The sequence below is a fragment of the Pipistrellus hanaki genome (genome assembly GCF_964339955.1).
Source record: "Pipistrellus hanaki genome assembly, chromosome: 2".
Lineage (NCBI taxonomy): Eukaryota > Metazoa > Chordata > Mammalia > Chiroptera > Vespertilionidae > Pipistrellus > Pipistrellus hanaki.
This window is the reverse complement of record NC_140504.1, coordinates 129,433,199-129,450,572: the sequence shown is the minus strand read 5'-3', so window position 1 is coordinate 129,450,572 and position 17,374 is coordinate 129,433,199.

Genomic DNA, 17,374 nt, shown 5'->3' with positions numbered 1-17,374 from the left:
TGGCCTGTGCCCTCTTGCAATGTGGGACCTCTTATGGGATTTTGGAGAGCCAGTTTTGGCTTCATCTTGCAGGCCAGGCTGAGGGACCCCACTGGTGCATGAATTCATGCACTGGGCCTCTAGTATGAACATAATTACCTCTAAAACCTACTTCCTAATACCATCCTTTGGGGTGGTATTTCAACATATAAATTTTGGAGGAACACAAACATAGAGTCCATAACAGCAATCTAGACCTGTGCTGTTCAACACATGTGGCTACTGGGCCTTTGAAGTGAGGCTCCTCCAAATTGAGATGTGCTGTGAGTATAAAGTACACATCAGATTTTGAAGATTTAGTAATGGGGCCAGATTTGGGGGGGGGGGGGGGGGAGGAAAACAATAACAAAACAAAAAAAAAACTATGGAAAATATCTCATGCACAATGTTTATATTGTTTCATGTTAAAATGATAATATTTTGGATATACTGGGTTAAATAAAAAATTACTATAATTTATTTTGTTAGTTTCTTTTTACTGTTGTTTAGTGTAGCTACTAGAAAGTGTTTAATTTAAAAGTCTGAGACTTGGACTTATTTTTGAATTATATTTCTGTTGGACGGTAATAGTATAACTTGGTGGTCCTCAAATGTGGGAGATTTTGGCCTCCAAGGGACATTTGACAATGTCTGAGCACATTTTTATTTGTTGCAACTGGAGGGGCATCTAATTGGTAGAGGCATGGATGCTGCTAAACCAGCTTACAATGCAAAGACAGCCTTCCCCATCACAAAGAATTACCCACCCTAAATGTCAATAATGCCAAGTTTGAGAAACTCTGATCTAGAGAAATCAATTAATAAAGTAAAAAAGAGCTTAAAATGAATAATCTACAAATCTATATATATATATGATATAATAATCTATACCCAATAAATTTTCATTTACAATATAAAGGGTTCTGAGATCGGAAGTATCCCATGCATGTATACTTCAATGGCCAGAAGTGATGCACATTACATAGGACAGAAGAGCAGGCAGCTCAGATCACTCCTTCAAACTCCTGGCCATCACATGCCACCAGCTTGTCAGAGAGTAGAACTAAAGGACACTCCCAGAATCATTAACAGACCTTTTGAAGTTCAAGGAACCTACTCATGGATGTTAGTATTTACAACAAATATTCAAAACGGATCTCATTAGGACCCCTGTTAAAGACCTCTATACTTATAATTCAGACCAGTTGGAACCTTCCATAATAAAGACTTTCGAGTTCAAAATGAGGATAATTAGATATGTGGTTTATCTCAGTAAAGTTTATTTCTGCCTTAATGCACCACGTGTTGTAGAGAAGCTAACAAATTGGCTGAAATCAGTCCTACCTTGGTAACATTCTTTGTTAAGAGGGAAATAGGTTTTTTTTCTTGAAGATATGCCTGATTTCAACTGATTTTGCTTGCCATGTGTTTTCATTACTTCAATGCAATGAAGACTTGTGATTTTTTTAGCTTCCTAGTTGTTTGGCTTTTAGCGAGGAGGAGGTGTAACTATACTTGGATTAGACACATAATGTATTTGAAGTTGTGGGCACAAAGGGTTTAGAGGCATTAGCTAAATATTTGGAATTCCTTCGTTTCTATTTTCATTTTTATGCAAGAGAGAAGCCCAGTGCTTATCACTGCAGTTCTTCACAAATAACTGCAGGAAAATAAGTTTCCTTCTTCGTCCCCAGAGGTGGAAATCCACCCTGCTCCTTTCTGACTCTGCAGTGTCTCACCTGAAAACTATACTTCTTTGAACCTCCAGATCTGTAGGCTCTGCTAGTCTTAACCTCTGCTTCTCAAAGTGCAACTTTTGCTTTGAAATTTAGATAAAGTTTTCTCACTAGTGCATTTGCATTTTTATTTCCGGGCAGCGGGTAGTGTTCTGTTAAACTCATAATTTTCAAAATTTAGGCAAAAAGGAGGCTTCACTTGGAGGCAAAAATAAATTGGTTAGTGACCGGGTGATCTTGTTACAGCAGCCGCTTAAAGAGCGAGCAGGACTGGTCTGCAAATACAGTGCTGCATCATTAAACCGCAAGAAGAAAAAAGGAAACCACATTAGTTTACATAACTTTCGTACCTCGTGTAACCTCCCAGGCCCTCCCCCTTTAGCCAGATTCATCATTTCCTTTTGCTGCATAATAATTTTCTGGGAGCAAAACACATCCAGGCAAAGTTCCTATACTTTGGATAAAATAAACAAAACTAATTTGTATGCTGGGGGTTGTCTGACTATGTTGACCAGCAGAGAGAACACTAGACTGAGTTGAAATATGTCACAAATACTTCTCTTCTCCTGAGTACATTGAAGGATTATGTTTTCCCACCATTTGAGTTTAGGCACGGCCACAAGAGTGGCACTGGCTGATGAAATATGGCCAGAAGTGATGAACAGTTCTGCTGGTGAGCTTTGAGAGGGAGTGATGGTAGCCGCATATGTTAGCCTGGGCCTCCGAGCTACTTAGACAGAAGAGTCCTTCTGAAGACCCGTCTTTGGATATGTGGTCTGAGATGTTAAATCACAGAGATTTGGGGGTTTTCATTACTATGACACACACTAGCCTATCCCAACTAATAAATACCTCAGGTAGTGTCATATTTTTTTACTTTCTGTGTCTTTTCTAAATACTGCTTACTTGTTTCCAACCTAACATGGGAGAGGGAATTTAACAGACATATGTTAAAATAATAATTATACAGAGAAAAATATAGTTAAAGCACAGAGAGTAGCATCAGGAAAGAAAGCAGTGATCATCTGGCAACAGCTATGCTCACTGCCATTGTGTGTGTGTGTTTGTGTGTGTGTGTGTGTGTGTGTGTGTGTGTGTGTGTTTTCACAGTGCCACTTCACATGTCGAATATGGTGATTTGCTCCACTTTTTATCCATGCCAAGTCAACAATGTTACCACAGAATAATTTTTAATGACCAATTTTTCCATGCCCTGATTTTGGTTGCAGCCAGTTTTCCATTATTTTTGATGTTTGCGGTCCTTATTTGACTCTATTAGAATGGAAACTAGCAACTTGGAGAACACCTGCAGTGTCTGAGATTGCATCCAACTTCGCCATGTGCTTCTTTTCAGTTCTCCCACTGTGTACTAACCACAAGCATGCAAGCATAAAGACTGAATACTAATCAAAAGGCAAAATTGGGTTGGTTGTGGCCGTGTCTTAGTCGGAAATTCCTCTAGCCACCAGGGCATGTGTTGAACACATGACTAGTGCTGGCGGTGGCAGATGCTCTACACCAGCGAACTGTCAATAATTTGAAAGTTTAGTTACTTTTCTTTCTTTTTCCACTTAATTTGCAATTTCATAAAAAATGAAATGTGGCCGAAACCGGTTTGGCTCAATGGATAGAGCGTCGGCTTGGGGACCGAAAGGTCCTGGGTTCGATTCCGGTAAAGGGCATGTACCTTGGTTGCGGGCATGTCCCCAGTAGGGGGTGTGCAAGAGGCAGCTGATCAATGACTCTCTCACATCGATGTTTCTAACTATCTCTCTCCCTTCCTCTCTGTACAAAATCAATAAAATATATTATATATATAAAAAAGATCACCCCTGTAATTAAAAAAAAGAAAAAAAGAAATGTGTACATCATTTTAAATAATAGTTTCACAAAGCCTATAATGAGAATTTCAGTCCTCTACTTGACTCTTCTGATCTCAAATAGCTGCTTTAAAATCTATTCAATGTTTTTGTCTCCATGTTTCTAAATAACCTGCTTCTACTGTGTTGCTTGATTTTTCAGATTTAGATAAACGTATTGATTTCTCATCACAGAACACAAAGATGTACCATTATTGCATGAACAGCTTCATATAGAAATACATACCCACAGTTTCAATTAGTTTTTGCTGCATAACAAATCAAGTTGGCTTAAAGCACCTATTTATTCACTCACCATTCTGTGGCTCATCAATTTGAGCTGGGCTGGGCGATCCTTCCAGTCGTGGCTGAGCTTCATGTATGCAGCTGTGGCCGGTGACTGGGTTGGTTGGAGGCTGACTGGTCTAAGTGGCTTCAGCTGGGTGGCTCTTCCATGCTCCATGTGGTCTTTCATCCACTGACAAGCCAGTCCAGGCTTGTTCATACAGGGAGTGGGCAAACTTCCAGGGGTGCGAGTGGAAGCATGTGGAGCTTCTTGAGGCCCAGGCCCAGAACTGGCTTGCTGGTACTCCCGCTGCATTCTTCACAAGGCCAGCTGGGTTTCAGGGGAGGAGAAAAATGGGCCCCACTTCTTGATGGAAGATGCCATATAGTCACATTGTGAAAGATACAGGGAGAAGAGAATAGTGGCCATTTTTGCAATCTGCCACACACGAATAATATGTACACATGTGCGCTTCCCCTTGCAGCCCCTGTCTTTTTATAGCATTGCACACCATATGTCACCAATGGGACTCAACCAGAATTCAGTTATAATGTTATAATGATGGACATCTATCTATATATATAAAAGCCCAGTGACCAGAATGGCGGAATGACCAAACCGATCAGTGTCTAGGATGCACACTGTGGCAGCCAACCAACCTGATCTGGGCTCCGATCAGCCCCCGTCCCTGGTTGGCCCTGCTCCCAATAGGCCCCCATCACTCTGATCAGAGGCGGGGCCAGCCAGCCAACCACCCTCGGCCCCTTCTCCCTTGCTGGCCTGGCCCAATGGGTTTCCCATTGGGGTGGGCTGGCCTGACCTCACCTGTGTATGAATTCATGCACTAGGCTTCTAGTTTATTTATAACTAGATTTCATAGTGAACTAGGATTGTATTTTCTTTCTTATACTAGTATAAGGATTTCAGTTCTGATACTAAAGGTAAATAATTGAATCTTGTTTTGAGTTGTTTGCATAGTTTTTCTATGCACTTTCCACAAATACAGCTACAAACTCTTAGCAGTTAAGTATATATTTCCTATAAGCAAGCACATTAGGTAGCTTGTCAGTTTCTTCATCCACCTCCATGGACACATCCCTCTGGAGCCTCTGCTCTTCTATTCCTAAATGGACCAGACTTCTTTGGGTCTGCTACATAGGAACTCTGAGGTTCCCTTGGCTACTTTCATATGCCGTTTCCTAACTAATAGCATGGACTTCCTGAGTTTTCTCCTCATCTTGGAAGAGCATATCCTCTAGTAGATTCCTGAAAAAACAAAATGGTACATAGGAGGCAACTTTTTGAGACTTGAGTGCCCTTAGCTGTGCCCTGTGCTCCCTAGTCTAGAACCTTGTCACTCAACCTTTTTTGAGAATGAACCTGCAGTCCTGTCCTGGGTCGGGAAGGGATAGCTGCCGGCCATGCAGGACACAGTAGGGAATCTCAGTGGAACTCCTTGCACTGACTTTTAACCCCTCTTCCTGGTTCAGTCCTGCCCACATTCCTTCTGAGGCAGTGGGTACCCCTATTAATGAGACTGTACAGTGTCTCCATTAAGTCTGGTTTTCACTTTACTTCTTTTTTAAAAAAATATTTTTATTGATATCAGAGAATATGGGAGAGAGAGATAGAAACATAGATGATGAGAGATAATCACTGATTGGCTGTCTCCTGCAGGACCCACACTGGGGATTGAGCCTGCAACCCGGGCATGTGCCCTGACTGGGAATCAAACTGTGACCTCCTGGTTCATAGGTTGATGCTCAACAACTGATCCATGTCAGCTGGGCTTCACTTTACCTCTTAGAGGCTCTTGCCATTCTTTCTCCTCTCTGGCAAGTGAGTTATCACCCATCCATCTGCTCTCTGACATTAAAAATATTCCTATTTCCTCTTTTGTTCTCATAGTCCATATTGATGGGGGCTATTTCCTTCTCTTATTGTCATCTTAGTGGGACACTAAGAGGAACTGGATGTATCATCATGTGTTTTTTTATCTGCCATGTTTAGCTAGAAGTCCCTGTGGTTTGTTTTTAGGGGCACTAAGTAATTGTGAAACCAATTATGTTCCCTGTGTTCTTCATGATAATCAGTTTCTATTAGTTTTCATTAAACATCAGTGACATGAGTTCAGAAATTCTTCTATTCCCTGTGGATGGGGGGGTGGGGGTGAAGATAGAGTGAAGGTGGCAATTACCAAGTGGCAATTTCAAAGTAGTAATGTCAGAACAGCCTTCTTTGCCTGGTCCAGAGAAGGCACTCAATAGACTATTTGTATGAATGACATGATGCCTAAAATGTACTCCAAGAATCATGCAGGTCCAAACTTTAATCCCAATATTGCTAAACACATGCAAATTGAGTAGATGCTGAATAAATACTTCATGAATTCATTAGTTGTCTTTTTCTGAGTTGAAAGTAGGAAAGCACGCTCACTTCTCATTCTAAATGTCTGAAATGAAAAGTGAAAAGTGCTAGCTCCTAATCAATTTTGAGGAAGGTAAAATATTAAATTCCCTGAAATGCATTAAGCTTTGATATGTTATATACTAGTGATACTGTCGCTCAAATAAATTATGTATACAAGATGAGAATTTATCACCTCCTAGTTATCTTATTTTAATATGTTCTTATCTCTCCTCCCCTTAAAGCATGCTGTTTCATTAATTGTTTCTACCCTTTCCTGATAACTTTTGTCCAAGGACTGACAGTTGGGCCAAATATGATTTTGACAAATGTAGGAAGGTAGGTAGGGAACATTACCCAGTCAGAGGAAGTGTGGTGGCTACAACCTCAGACTCTCTGAATGCGATGGCTCTTTTCACAAGTATGTGCTGCCCCTTTGGGTGTCAGTCGTTTGTTCCATGTGAATATCTTTAAGAGGTGTTATGAGCTAGGCCTGGATTACCACGGGCCTTCAGGCATCTATCTACTTGGCTGGCTCCACAGGGGGACACTGGCTGCTCTGAGAAGCTCCCTCCTAGCCCTGGGCTAATGCCTGCTATGTGTCCCGGCTTTGCTGATACCTGACAGCAGCAGCTGTGCCCAGCACCCCATGCTGCAGAATCTTGGTGTGTTAGCAAGGTCTCCTTCTGCTCTGAAATGCTACTAATTAACTGTTACTACATCACACACACACACACACACACACACACCTCAGTGCAAAGAACAGCCAGTTCAACCCATGCATGAAAAGCTGACAACAAAGTGAGAAAGAAGGAATAGTTATGATACATTTTACTCCTTCAGAGTAAAAAAAAAAATTTGATAAATTGTATATAGTAGTTTTTTTGTTGTATTATATTTGTGATTCCAAATTTCTTGGGACTTCATCTGGAATGCTAGGTGGGTAAGAAAACAGAAGGGGAAGAAAAATATTTCTTTTTAATCTGTTCAGCAAAGATATAAAAGGAATTGAAGAAATTCCTTTTATTAAAACCTCAACTAGTTTTGTGACCTTGGCCAAAATATTTCTTCTCTAGGACCTCAATGTTTTCACACTTATAAATAAGGGATTGGATTGCTTACATATTGAACTAATGTTCAATATTAAAAACCTAATATTCTAAGATGGACACTTTCCTGAAGCTGTAGGGATAAGACCCCAAGAAAAAGCACATCTTCCATTATGTACAGATTTGTTATATCCACCTCAAATTTAGCACCTTAATACACCTAGAAGCATTAGAAATGTGTAATGAATATGAAATATGCTGAAAGATTTAATAGAAAGAAACAACATATCAGGGATTTTATTTTGAATAGCAGTATTATTGTTTGAAGAGCTCTGTACTTTGAGGAATTATTGTGTAGTACCAAATAAAACATTAGTCATATTTTCTTTCATTTCATTATCTCAAGTACAGCTTCATAACTACATTATGACTGGTCCACTGCGAATTCTTGGGACCTGGAGATTTCTAACTCCTGAGACAGATAACAGAATGTTGTCTTATACTGTACTTCTCAGCATGCAAACTGCTCTATTACATATTATCTCATGCAAACTCATTTCTTGCAACCAGAAAAACAACTAGAAGGAATGTCTTTTGTAAACATTTGAAAGCAAAATTTCTCCTTTGCAGGTGGTAGATGAAAGATGAATGTTTGATTACCCATGACCCATGGCAAAGATGAATATTCCACTCCACTTTAGCCCAGTTTTCTAGGGCACAATCAATTTTCCTGATGGAGAGTAGCTTAAGTGAGTGGTGCGAGTTCAAGGTGGCAGAATTCAAGGAAGCAGAGTTCAAAGCTGGGTGATTTAGGATGAATCACTTTTCCTTCCTGGACCTCGGATTCTCCACCGATGTATAATGGCTATGTCACTGCATTCTTGGCAAGATTTTCCTGGGTACTTAGCTCTGTGAAATAGTGCCAGACTAGAATTCTTTGCTCCCTTCTTTCACATTCCTGAGGATAGCTTCAATAAGAGGGGGTATTGTTACTTCAAAGTTATTTTAGTATGTTAATCACCATAAACAAAAATTAGTTCTGTGGTTAAGAGATGAAGATACTATCCCACCAAATTCCACATCTCTCATCTATTGAACCCAACTATTGATAACCTAAAGTGCCAGTATTTATTACATTCCAGCTTCTTCTTGTTCATATTTCCATTCTCAGGTATTTCCTGCCCTTCCAGAACCTTCAAACCACATATGGGAATATTCTCTGTTCTCACCAAGTAGAAGGAAATATGCCCTGTAGCATACATGTTTTATCTTTTTCTATTCCCTTTTAATTATTATTATTATTATTATTATTATTATTTTTAAATATATATTTTATTGATTTTTTACAGAGAGGAAGGGAGAGAGATAGAGAGCTAGAAACATCGATGAGAGAGAAACATCGACCAGCTGCCTCTTGCACACCCCTTCTGGGGATGTGCCCGCAACCAATGTACATGCCCCTGACCGGAATCAAACCTGGGACCTTTCAGTCAGCAGACCGATGCTCTACCACTGAGCCAAACCGGTTTGAGCTTAATTATTATTATTATTATTATTATTATTATTATTATTGACAGATTATCAGTTTGGATTTTGTTTGAAGGCTATTTATGATTCTTGAGGCTTCTTTTCTATGACCATGAATAATGAAACTCTAAATAATGAAAACCTAGACCAGACTTTTTTTTTCATGTCAAAGGAGTCTGGAGGTAGGTCTAGAAGTGTATTTTCAGAAAATCATCATCAACTCAGGCTCTTTCTGTCTTGCTATACTGCCATTTTTAGCATGAGTCCACTTCATAATCTAATATGGTTGCTCAGACTTCCTCCATTACCTTGACATCCCTTTCAGCTGGAAGGAGAAAGCACCCAAAAGAGGGCAACTTTTTAGAAAACATTTCTGGAGTTATATATGGCACTTCTGCTTCCATCCCATTGACCAGAACCTAGAGCAAGGCCAACACCTAGCTGCAAGGGAGGCTGGAAAATGTCTTCATTCCAGGCAGTCATGGGCTAAAGGAGAATCTGTAGGATAAGATTGACAGAATTTGACCCAGATCACATATGCTGAAGAGTTCTTTCACTATCACATAATCATAAATTATTTCTCTGGAAAGGCTACAAGATTAAATTAGAAAGAACTATCAGAAAGGACAATACAAAGATGGGAAAAAGACACCTCAAATATATTAGACTTCTTCAATAATGTCTAAACACATCCATGCAGAATGTGTTGCCCTATCAGTGTGATACAAGGCAGATGGTGGTTATAGTTTAACTAGAAAAGTTTCATGGGTAAATTTTATCCAAAATAAAAAAGATGGGAAAGATATAATTTGGCAGGTAATGAAACAGGTTGTTGCAGGAATAAGCAGAATTGCTCTTTGGAAAAAAAAAAAAAACACACAAAAAAAACACCACAAAGTAAAAAAAAAAAAAAATAAAATTATTTTCAGTGCTTTTACTTGTAACCCTTTACATATTATTCCCTCCTTTTCAACACTATTCCCCTTCTGTGAGGATGTAATGATACACACACACACACACACACACACACACACACACACACACACAAAGATGCACACTATGTTTTCATGGACCAGTAAGACAGGCTAGACATTTGGGGCTTATAGGAAATACTGAAAAATTGTTTTATTTTTATCCTAAGATCAATGAGAAACTATTGAAGGGTTTTAAGCAGACAGACAGTAGCTATCCTGAGGAAGTTTGTACTGTATTCAGGGAATTATGCACAGCCACCGAAGATTGTAGAGGAAAGGTATGGTGTGATTACTATACTTGTTCTTAAAAAGAATCATCAATCCCACTGTCTACCATATTCACCTGTAAAATCACATGCAATGCTTGCTAATAACATTTCATGTTATTTCAATTATGATCCATCAGTTGCTATTTGCAAAAAACATTACACAAATTGCATAAAGGATAAAGTTGTTATATTCTAATTTACATTGGAACTTATCTTTGTTTCTAAGCAACATCATTGCACTGGATAATGATGGCTCCTGTCTTCAGAATCTTTCACAATCTGATAAGTGAAATGAACGAGGAAACCAATTTCTGTGTGTTCAGACCAGTATCTTAGCCAATTAGACACAGCTTGGGAATAAAACCCATTTTTAATGCGCCATTTGATAAGAACACTTAACCTCAGTATGTATTATAATTAGAGAAATAATTAGAACTTCAGTAGATCCTCTTAAGGCTAGGAATACATTGGAAATTCACCTAGAATGAAAATTACATTCTCTCAGACCAATCCAATGTATATTTTCTTCCAACTTTACCTTGCCTCCTCCCCCCAACCCCAAAGCTTTTGCAGCCTAAGAAGTCTAAAAGATAAGAATTTTACAGGTAGTGCATATCACAGAAGGGTAATGGATTCAGTTGAAAATTGCTTATAGTTATTTGAAAAGGGGAAAAAAGCACCTTAATTTTGAAAATGAGCTTCAGAGGCCGAATATGAAGAAGACGAAGTATGGCTCATGTATGCTGAGAGAGAACTGCTCTTGCATGAATCCACTCATAAAATGTTAATATATGCATAAAAAATTTTGTGCCTTAATCTCTGAAGAAACACTTATCACTAAGAACCCTTTAATTCTTTTCCTGTACTTGATTTATTAGCTTATGAAATTATGTTAATAACCTTCATGTTAATGGTTTAGGGGCTCAAATGACCTGATTTTAATAATGAAGTAATTTATGCAATAAATGCAATCAGCATCTATGAATCTCACTTAACAGACCATATTGGTGATTAGCCAATGCTAAAACGACTGCCTGTCAGCATGAGGCAATGTCTGTGCTTTTGCAGAGAAAATAGATGTGGCTGCAGAGCACAGATGTGGGGCTGCTCAAGCCACGTGATCTGAGCTGCAGCTCTTGGCTGCAGAAGCTTTGCAGACAGGTTGAGACTGAATTGGAAATTAATTTGCAGTCACATGAGTCTGACATTTCAGTAACTGTGGGGTAAATCTACATATGAAGTGTATACATGACAAGGAATGATGTGTCTTTGTTGGAGTGGAGTGATTTCCTGGTAGAAAATAAAGTGGGGCGTGCAGGAAACAGCGAGTGTAGGAGTAGCCAACATCTTGCTGGGGGAGAGCAGAGCAGAGCACCAGAGAGGAAGGCCTCGGAGGAGGCTGGGCAGCCACCTAGGAGAAACACAGGGTCCCAATATTGTCTTCGTAAAATCCATCCTGAAACCCTGGGTGCTAGTGTTACTCAGCTCGGCTTTTGAGAGTACCATGTGAATTTCCTTTTTTGCTTTGCTTTTTTTTTTTTTTTTTAATAACCCTTTATTATTCATATTATTACAAAAGTTCCACATTTTTCCCCCCCTCCACCAGGTTCCTACCCCACCCTCTGCCCTTTCACCACCCCCCATTGTCCTCATCCATAGGTGCACAGTTTATGTTCAGTCTCTTCCCGCATCCACCACTCCCCTCTCCCCAAGAATTGTCAGTTCACTCCCCTTCCATACCTCTGATTCTATTATATTCAACAGTTAATATTGTTCATCAGGTTTTTTAATTCCCTTGGTTTTTAGATTCACTTGTTGATAGTTATGTATTTGTTGTTCATAATTTTTTATCTTTATTTTCTTTCTCTTCCAAAAGAACCCCCTTCAGCAATTCATATAATTCTGGTTTGGCAGTGATGAACTCCTTTAGCTTTTTTTTTTTATTATTATTAGTGAAGCTCTTTATCTGGCCTTCGATTCTGAGTGATAGCTTTGCTGGGTAGAGTATTTTTGGATGTTGGTTCTTGCTATTCATCACCTTGAATATTTCTTGCCATTCCCATCTGGCCTGCATGGTTTCTGTTGAGAAATCAGCTGACAATCATATGGGTGTTCCTTTATAGGTAACTACCTGTTTCTCTTTTGCTGCTTTTAATATTCTCTCTTTGTTTTTTGCTCTTGGAATTTTAATTATGATGTGTCTTGGTGTGGTCCTCTTTGGATTCCTTTTGTTTGGGGTTCTGTGCACTTCCTTAGACTTGTAGGTCTAATTCTTTCACCAGGTGGGGGAAGTTTTCTGTCACTATTTCTTTTAGTATGTTTTCAGTATCTTGCTCTCTCTCTTCTTCTGGGACCCCCATAATTCTGATGTTGGCTTGCTTAAAGTTGTCCCAGAGGTTTCTTACATTATCTTCAGCTTTCTGGATTCTCTTGTCTTCTTGCTTCTGTGGAGGAGTGTCTTCTGGCTCTTTATGTTCCAAATCTTTGACTTGATTATTGCGATCTTCCATTCTGTTTTTAGGACTCTGTATAATATTTTTTATTTCAGACAATGTATTCTTTATTTCTTGTTGATCCATTATTATTTCTTATTGATCCCTTATTATTTCTTGTTGATCCCTTATTATTTCTAGTTCATCCCTTTTCATATCCTCATAGGTCTAGTTTATTTTATCGGCCTTTTCTAGGAAATTCTTGAAAAACCTTATAAGCGTGGTTTTGAACTCTATATCCAGTCACTTTTTGTCCTCCAATTCTTTCGTTTGTGATCTGTTTTCTTGTCTTGGCATTTTCGCAGCTTCCCTGAGTTGGTAGCCTTAAAAGTCTCTGTGTTCAGCTTGGATGGGGCGGAGTTTCAGGGTGGAGCCTACAGCCTTGGGTTCCGTCAGCCACGTTCTATGAGTCTCCTGAGTCTCAGTATTCCGCAGGGTCCTTCAGTACTCCTTGCAAACACCTCTGAGAGAAAGGTGCCCTCAAGTTTTGCTTGCTACCAAACAGTCTAGTATCTCCCCCAATGAGCCTGTAACTGGGCTTCAGTTCAGTTGGAAGTGGGGTTGGAAGTGGGGTTCAGAGCAGTCTGGAGTTTTTGTCTCCTTCCCGCTAGGGCAATCCAGCGGCACAGTCAACTGCCTGTTCTCTGTGCACAATGTGCGCGCCTCCGGGATTTCCTTTCGCCGCTCCCCTGGGATTCCGCCTTATAGCACAGGCTCCCTCTGTATGACCCTGGGTCCCTAGGGTCTGGTCCAGAACTGGGGCTCAGTGCAGTTGGAACTGGGGCTCAGCACAGTCAGGACTTTTGTGTCCTTTCCACCAGAGCAATCCAGCAGCAGAATCAACAGTCCATCCTCTGCGCTTAATGTGCGCGACTCCAGGGCTCTGCCTTTCGCCACTCCCCCGAGATTCCACCTCGCAGCCCAGGCTCCCTCTGTATGAGCCTGGGTCCCCAGGGTCTGGTCTAGAACTGGGGTTCAGTGCTGTGGGATCTGGAGTTCAGCACAGTCCAGAGCTTTTATCTCCTTCTCGCTAGGGAACACCAGCCAGGCACTCAGCCTCTCCCTCCTCTCCAGCTCCTTCCTCTCCACGCACGTAGCGTGTCTCCGTACCTTAGGCTTTTACAGCTCCTCTGATTTTCCTTCTGGTTTTCTCTTTCCTTCTCGTCGTAGAATTTCCAGTCAGTCGACTTTCCTGTAGTTCTGGGTAATGTCCATTTTGTATTTTAGTTGTATTTTATTGAAATTGTTGCGTGAGGCTGCAGTTAGGTGTTACCTATTTCACCATCTTGGATTCTCCAGAATTTTTTGTTTTGTTTTTCACTTTCTTCCATTTCTTATAGATCTAAAGCTTGGAAATAACTAATTTACACAGGTTAACCATGCTAGATAAAGATTTTTCTCATTTCTTTCTCCGGAGATTCCTAGGAAACAGGTTTCCTCGCCTTTTATCTTATTATTTAAATTTTAATCCTAGGAATTCTATCTCCCTCCCAACCAAAATCTACTAAACAGTTCTCTGACTTTGTAGAAATAAATACAGGCATGGTCATCTCCCCCTCCTGATAACTACAAAACCTGATTGAGGAGGGCCTGCCCTTTTGCAATAACTAGTGTTTCCGGTGGGTTCCCAGTACCGCAGTACAAACACCCAGCATCCCTGACTTTCACCTTATATGACTGTCCACAAGGTATTTTTTTTTAAAGGTTTATACCTCCCCCTAAGAGAATTTAACATCAAATATGCTTTTGATACAATATTAAGTGAAAAATAATGGAATTTTAAATTAGCTAAACTCTGAACTGTGATGTAGTAAAGAAAATATTGGCTTCAACATTAGAGCCCTGGTTTCCCTAACTTGATTTCTGTCTCTCACTACTTGTGGATAGGTCAAGGTGCTTGACCCTTAAAGAGAAATTTACATTTATTTATATATATTTTTTATATATTTTAACGAATGGGATTAAATTGACGATACAATCATAAAGTGCATAATTTTGGGAAATGTGTATGAGAATATACAGGTGGGGCAAAAGTAGGTTTACAGTTTGAGTACACAAAACACAGAGTTTATTCTTGTATTATTATTTATTAATTTATTGTATTATTTTTCATATGAACAACTGTAAACCTACTTTTGCCCCCACTCTATATGTTGCAAGAATATAAATCTTTAATAGAATTTTAATTTTTTATCCAAATTGTAAATTGGCATTGCATTGGCTATATTAGAAAAGAGGGCCATTTTTTTAACTATCATAACTCATATGAAACCTGATTAAAACTCTCCATTTTCCTTGGGTTTGCATAAAATTGATCATAATTTTAGCATACCATAAAGCATGAAGAAAGCACCTCTGAACAGCTTCATGTGCAATCTGCAATAAGAGCTGCTAAATATAGTATAATTCCAAAATTTGAAACATTACAAGTGATAATGATGATGATTTTCACATTGAAGCACCTAAAGGTCTCAAATCTCTATGCACAGCTTGTCGAGCCCAGCACTGCGTAGGTGCTGAATGATTGTTCAACACCACCATCTCATTAGTCCCCATCACCGAGAAGCAACTAGAAGTGTTGTCCCATTTCACAACTAGAAATATCTGCTGAGAGGGCTTGTATCTGCTTTGCCCATGTGTCCAAGCACAAATTCGGGGTTCTTAATCTCCTGTAACAATCCCTTTATTATCATGTTTTCAGTCATCAAGATTCTCATCAAATATGGGTGTAACCTATCATCTAACAAATAAATTAATAAAATTGCAAGGATACTATCTTTTTGCAAAAGAGATAACTCCTAATTTATTTGTCATATCTCCTCATGAAATATTTTGAGAAATTTTTTTTTTCACATAGCAAGAAAACATAAAAAAAGAAACAAAATTTCTTCCTAATGTCTAAGCTCACTCCACACCTCCATGCATTCTCTTTGGCAGTGCAAAAACTAAGCTAAGCCTTCTTTTGACTCTGAGCAATGGCATCCAAGATGGACAGTTATTGCTGTTAAGTTTTGATGGAATTCCATGGCTTTTTATAATTTTTCTAGATTCACTGTTACTTTAAGCCTTTCCTCTCATCAGTTTGATCTCTCAAACTCACATAGATTCTTTCTTCCACTTTTGTGGCAAACATGGTACTTTACAGAGCAGGAAGAGAAAGGTAATGGGAGCAATAGTAGTGGGGTGACCATCCTGGGCTTCTCCTTTTGTCTCCTTTCAGAGTTCCCAATTCTGCACAACCCTCCCCTTCATCTGGTAGGCTAATTCACTCCTCTGCTTCCAATACCCTCTCTATTTTGCTCCACATGCACTTCCACCCTTCAAGGACCATTGGCCAGCTTATAGCCACTTCGACTATGTTTAAATTATCCTTTGGGTGGGAAAAAAGAGATGATGAGATATCCATCATATTAAGACACCCGGTGCTCCCTATTGCTCTGATACCAACTCTCTCTTCCTTCTAAGAGTACCTCTGCTCCTGGTGACTCACCTTCTAACTTCTCACGCCTGTAACTTCAGGGTTCAAAACTCGTTCTTTCTTCTACACATGTGATTAAGCATTCCTTTTATCACTGCTGCTAGGTCATTTAGACCACCCATATGTCAAAAGAAATAAAATTAATTAAAAAAAAGTCAGCTGTTTAAATTATATCTCCATATTTTTTCAAAGAAATCCCATCTAACTTGATCCCGTTCCGGCCAGGGAGGTAATATAAAATCTCTCTTGACCATGTCCTTCTCTTGCTTACTCCACACCTTTCTGTACTCTCTTCAACAGGGCAAAAACTTCCACTTGTTTTGTATTTAAACTCGTTTTATGAGATGAATGGGTAACAGAAAAGAGACTTCCTCTTGCTAACCTAACTATTCCTGGGATAAACAAATCTATTTTTCCATCAGTGGTCAGAAATAAATTATTTTTAAAATCTCAGTGTCTTTATATAGCACAGAGCCACAGTATTGAGGTGGAAAGTATGGATTCAAGAGCCAGAATAACTTGAATATGAATCTTGCCTCTTATAATAGCTGTGTGACCTCAGGCAATGACTGAATCCCTCTGCAGTTCATGCTCTCATCTTTTTTTTAAAATATATTTTATTGATTTTTTTTATAGAGAGGAAGGGAGAGGGATAGAGAGCTAGAAACATCGATGAGAGAGAGTCATCGACCAGCTGCCTCCTGCACACCCCCCATCGGGGATGTGCCCACAACCAATGTACACGCCCTTGACCGGAATCGAACCCGGGACCTTTCAGTCCGCAGGACAACGCTCTATCCACTGAGCCAAACCAGTTTTGACACGTTCTCATCTTTTTAATGGGGATGATCATAATACCTACCACTTTTGACTGTGGTGAAGACACCTGAATTTATACATATACAGCCTTAGAACAGTGCCTGGCACAGACTGAGTGCTCAATTACTCTATTCTATTCTTCCTGTGATAGCTGTGTACCACACCCAGTCCCACTCACCCACTGGGACTCTAGAACACATTCTGGGAATCTCTAGGTAGAATCAGGAACAAAGGAATTGTTTCACATCTACTTTCTCTAAAACACTTTCCTCTTTACTATTAAAAATTCTTTTAATTCAGCTCAACCTTAATAAGTACTTATCAAGATAACAGTCCAAAGAAGTATATGCTTTAAATATGATCATTGGTGTCAGTCAGATGATTATTTTATTCAGAATGTTTAAAACTCTTTAGCCCAATGTCCTCCAAAACAATACAGGTGGTGGCTCTGTCAGCTTCTC